Genomic DNA, 6,000 nt, shown 5'->3' with positions numbered 1-6,000 from the left:
TAAACTGTAAGTGTGCTATAATACCGCAACAGAAAAGGTCGCACAAAAACCGTGTGAGCTTTAAATGATCCACAAACAAAAGTGCTCCGATCGAAAAGTGAACACCCAAAACAAAACAAGAAATCACCGTTCTACAATTTATTTGAAAACAGCGGTGACCAGAGGTCTAGAAGGCGGCGCATAGACACCATGCGCTACAGATGACGTCACAAGTGGGTGTCACGTGCTGAACTAGAAGGCGCACATGAATAGGCAGTTAATAGCGGCGCTTTAGGTTTTAGCCGATATAATGGAGGTGAGTCTTGTGGTGTGGGAGGTAGCGTGAAGTAGGCGGTCAAAGGTGGTCAAATGAACATGAACAGTAACAATGTGAATATTGATCACACTTTGGTAGTGAACAAGCCAAAAAGAAATATGAGTTGCTGCAATGAAAGTAGTAAAAAGGGTAACAATGAAGGTGACTAATGTTTTATGAAGAAAAGAAAACACAATGAAGGAGGCAGGTTAATGTGGAAGTGAGAACTCGGATACCATATCGAGAATTACGGTAAAAATATATTTTAATGAATTGAAATATGTTGACAATACATCGGATATCGGTTATATTATAAGATTACTATAAACCCAAATCCCTATTAATAGTCCTATATAACTAAATCCCTATTAGTACTCCTATACAACCAAATACTATATTTTAGGGATATTTTTAATAATAAAACATAAACAAATTTTGACAAAAACAAATATTTTCTTCACAACTCAACTCGTCGAACCGACACTGATCAAGGCACCGTCTCATTCATAAAATTTAAGATAACGGTTAACTTATATTTCTGAAGAGTGTCATCAATCGATATTAGAGTTTTAAACGACTTTTAAACACTAGTTCATGATGGACTGCCTATGAACCTGATCAACCCTAGAATTTACCTATTGTAGCATTGTAAAGTGAGTGCTAAAGAAACATCTGACTTGGCCATTCCTTTTACTGTTTATGTTCATATATAGTTTATTTGTTTAGTTAACAAAAAAATTTAGGTGTGAAAACTACCTCTCATGAAAGGCTTCCAGTTAGGAGTATTCTCCCATATTCTCATTTCAGTTGTTGGATTTCCTTTTGCAGAGTACTGCTAGAAAGTGAGGCAAATAGAGTAGTAAATTTAATTAAATGACGACTTCGTGTACGTTTATGCAAACCAATTAACGAAAAATTTAGTAATAATACTCAATTCCCACATTAAACCAAAATCATTAATGAATATTGATCAGGTCCAAAGCAAATTCAAACATGTTAATTCTCAATATCCCCAAAAAACACTACGCCAAAAATGACATTTAACAGCGCCCATTTTACAGCGCTTGCTAATCACAAGCGCTGTTGTAATTATATTTTAAAAATAACGGAACCTTTTACAACGCTTTTGATGACAAGCGCTGTAGTAGGTCATATAACGTTTGCGCATCACGTTATAAGGCCTTTACAGCGCTTGTCAAAAAAACGCTGTAAAAGGAAGCGCTTTCGCGTATCAGTTACAGCGCTTTTTTCACAAGCGCTGTAAAATACATGCGCTTTCATTGAATTTAACTACCTATTACAGCGCTTTTGTCACAAGCGCTGTAAAATACATGCGCTTTCATTGAATTTAACTACCTATTACAGCGCTTTTTTCACAAGCGCTGTAAAATACATGCGCTTTCATTGAATTTAACTACCTATTACAACGCTTTTTTCACAAGCGCTGTAAACTGCATCTTTCAAATAATTATATACGTTGGAAACCCTCATATCCTCTACATCTTTCAAATAATTATATACGTTGGGAACCCTAATATCCTCTACGTACTGTGCGGCCATCTACGTTGTCTCAGGTATTTTTTACACATGATCTGTTATGTTTTGAAATTGTCAAAAACGCATACCACATGATCTGTTCTGTTTTGAAATTGTTAGTTGATATTGGTTTCTTTTTGAAACTTGTTGATATGTTTTGAAAGCTTATTATTTTTGTTACTGCATTTATATAGGTGGTATAATATGGATAGGAAATGGATTTCAGCCAATCGATTGTCAAAAGAGTATGAAATTGGAGTGAAGGAGTTTGTTGAGTTTGCAGTGAAGAATGCAAAAGATCCAAATAGAGTAGTTTGTCCTTGTTTAAAATGTTGTTTTGGAAAACGTGTTAGAGAAGATGAATTAGAAGGACATCTAGTATGTAATGGAATTGATCAAAGCTACACATGTTGGATAAGACATGGTGAGAAAAAAAAAGGAAACATTAATTTTGAGAATAGTTCGACATATGCTTCAACTGACTTCGATACAGATACATATGAGCCGGACCGAGTTGATGAGATTGCAAAAGCAGTTGAAGAAGATCTTCGAGATTGTCCTAAAATGTTTGAAAGTTTGTTGAGTGATGCAGAGAAAGAATTATATAATGGTTGTACTAAATTCACAAGACTGTCAGCGATATTAAAGTTGTACAACTTAAAAGCGAGTAATGGATGGTCTGATAAAAGCTTTACGGAATTATTAACACTCATAAAAGATATGTTGCCAGATGATAATGAACTTCCCAGTCGAACCTACGAGGCTAAACGGATTTTGTGTTCTATTGGAATGAGTTACGAAAGGATTCATGCGTGTCCTAACGATTGCATTTTATTTCGAAACGAATATGAACTACTTAAGGCGTGTCCGAAATGCAATGTCTCTCGATATAAGAAGAAAGAATCTACTCCAGCAAAAGTCGTGTGGTATTTTCCTATAATACCAAGATTTAGGCGCATGTATCGCAGTGAAGAAGATTCAAAACACTTGACATGGCATGCAGATGAAAGAATTAGAGATGGAATGTTTCGACACCCTGCAGATTCCCCACAATGGGCAAAAATTGATCACGAGTATCCTGAATTCGGGATAGAGTCAAGAAATCTAAGACTTGCACTTTCTACTGATGGAATGAATCCACATGGTCTTCAAAGCATCTCACATAGCACGTGGCCTGTGATTTTGGTAATATATAACCTACCTCCATGGTTATGTATGAAGCGTAAGTTTATGATGTTGTCTCTGTTAATTTCTGGACCCAAACAACCGGGGAATGATATCGACGTATACTTGACTCCTTTAATTGAAGATTTAAAAATTCTGTGGGAGACAGGTGTGGAAGTTTATGATGGGTATAGGAAAAAGTGTTTCAATTTGAGGGCTATGTTGTTCGGCACAATTAATGATTTTCCAGCATATGGTAATTTATCAGGATATAGCATTAAAGGTCAGTGTGCATGTCCTATATGTGAAGAGAGTACAAATTGGATGCGGTTGAAACATTGTAAGAAGAATGTGTTTCTTGGACATCGTAGATTTTTACCTTATAGTCATCAGTATCGTGGGTGGAGAAATGCATTCAATGGAAAATCAGAGGAAGGTAAAGCTCCTTTAGCACCGACTGGATATCAAATACTTGAAAAAGTACAAGGTTTGACCAATAAATTTGGCAAACCTTTTGCGGGAGAGCTGGTGAAAACTGGGTGGAAGAAAAAGTCAATTTTCTTTGAATTGCCATATTGGAAGTCATTGTATGTAAGACATTTCCTCGATGTGATGCATATTGAAAAAAATGTATTTGAAAGTGTTATTGGTACGTTACTCAATGTTCCAGGAAAGTCTAAAGATGGCGTCAATGCAAGATTGGACTTGGTCGATATGGGAATAAGAAATGAACTGGCTCCAGTAAAGAAAGGAAATCGCACATATCTACCTCCAGCCGCTCATACTCTATCTAGAAAGGAAAAAATTGTTTTATGTAAATTTCTACACGAAGTTAAAGTTCCAGAAGGATACTCTTCGAACATTAAAAATTTGGTTTGTATGAAAGACCTCAAGTTAAAAGGTTTGAAGACCCATGATTGTCATATTATAATGGAGCATTTGCTACCAATAGGTATACGTTCCATTTTACCTGAAAAAGTTCGACTAGCCTTAACTAGATTATGTTTCTTCTTCAGGGAAATTTGTAGTAAAGTGATCGACCCTCAGAAATTACCGACATTGCAGAGGGAAATTGTTGTTACTTTGTGTGAGCTTGAAATGTATTTCCCACCATCGTTTTTTGATATAATGGTTCACCTTACTGTTCATCTGGTTAAGGAGACACAACTTTGTGGGCCAGCTTATATGAGATGGATGTATCCGATAGAACGATATATGAAAATATTAAAAGGGTACGTAAAAAGTAGAAGTCGACCAGAAGGTTGTATTGCTGAACGATACATTGTTGAAGAGGCTGCTGAATTTTGTACTGAATATCTGTCCAATGTTGAATCCATAGGGCTTCCCATGTCTCGTCATTCGGGAAGACTATCAGGAGAAGGGATAACTGGAAGGAGACTACTGACTATATCAAGGACAGAATGGGAGCAGGCACAATTGTATGTTCTGCACAATGATGATGAGGTTCAACCGTATGTTACAATACACATTGATCAGTTATCTCGTTTGAACATGAATAGGAATCAAAATTGGATAACTCGAGAGCACAATCGAAGTTTTGTAACATGGTTAAAAAATCACATAATGTCAAAATTTGATATAGACCCCGGATCAATTTCAAATAGATTGAGGTGGCTAGCAAATGGTCCGAGCTTACATGTCTTTTCTTACACTGGTTATGTTATTAACGGCTACACATTTTATACCAAAGAACAAGATGATCAGACCACTATGCAAAATAGTGGAGTCACTCTCGTAGCTGAAGCGATGCATGTCTCAAGTGCAAAAGACAAAAACCCAATATATGCAAATCTATCATATTTTGGGGTTATCGAGCGCATATGGGAGTTAGACTACACAATGTTTCGTGTTCCTATATTTGGTTGCAAGTGGGTCGATAATAATAATGGCGTTCGGATTGATGAGTCAGGATTCTTGCTTGTCGATTTTAATAGGGTGGGATACAAAGACGAGCCTTTTATTTTAGCGTCGCAAGCTCAACAAGTGTTTTATGTCACTGATCCTTCTAATGATAAATGGTCTGTTGTCCTATCGACCAATAAAATAAGTGATGATAACAATAATGATGAAGATGTTGGTAATGATCTTTTATTTGCAACATCACAACAACCACATGAAATTGATTCAACTGATGATGGTTTATATCTTAGAGATGATCATGATGAGGGAATTTGGATTAATCCATCGTTTCGTATTGTAAATGGACAAACAAATGTGAATGTCACCAGGAAAAGAAGAAGGGCATCTTAATGTATATGTTTAATTGTTTTATATAAGCTATGCATGTAATCTGAACTGTGTTATTGTAAATATGCATGTAATCTGAATTGAGTGTTTTATACTAAGTTCTGATTAATTTATTTTCTGAACTGAACTGAACTGAACTGTACAGAGAGATTCTCATTGTCATTTCTAATAATTCATGCATGTAATCTGAATTGAGTGTTTTATACTAAGTTCTGATTAATTTATTTTCTGAACTGAACTGAACTGAACTGAATAGAGAGATTCTCATTTCTAATAATTCATGCATGTAATCTGAATTGAGTGTTTTATACTAAGTTCTGATTAATTTATTTTCTGAACTGAACTGATAAAAAGGTTTTTAATGTCATCCCAACCCAAATAAACCAAACACAAAAATAAAATAAAACAATAAAACAAAACACATGAGTTTGGTGAAGAGGAAGGGATTTTGGTGGTGACCAGTTACTACTATGTGGGTTTTGCATGTTGAGCTTGTTTAAAAAATAACATAACAAAACACAAAAACAATAATAGCGCTTATTTGGAAAAAGCGCTGTAAAAGAGCCTTCTAAAATTAACCTAAAAGATACATAATAACATAATAACACACGGAGGTCTTTTACAGCGCTTATTTGGAAAAAGCGCTGTAAACGATCATTTTAAAAATAAAATAATGAGTGTGTTATACCTTTTACAGCGCTTTCCACACAAAGCGCTGTAAACGACTCTTTTGAAAG

The sequence above is a fragment of the Cicer arietinum genome, chromosome 3 (genome assembly GCF_000331145.2).
Source record: "Cicer arietinum cultivar CDC Frontier isolate Library 1 chromosome 3, Cicar.CDCFrontier_v2.0, whole genome shotgun sequence".
NCBI classification, from domain to species: Eukaryota; Viridiplantae; Streptophyta; class Magnoliopsida; order Fabales; family Fabaceae; genus Cicer; species Cicer arietinum.
Note: the sequence above shows the minus strand (reverse complement) of the source record.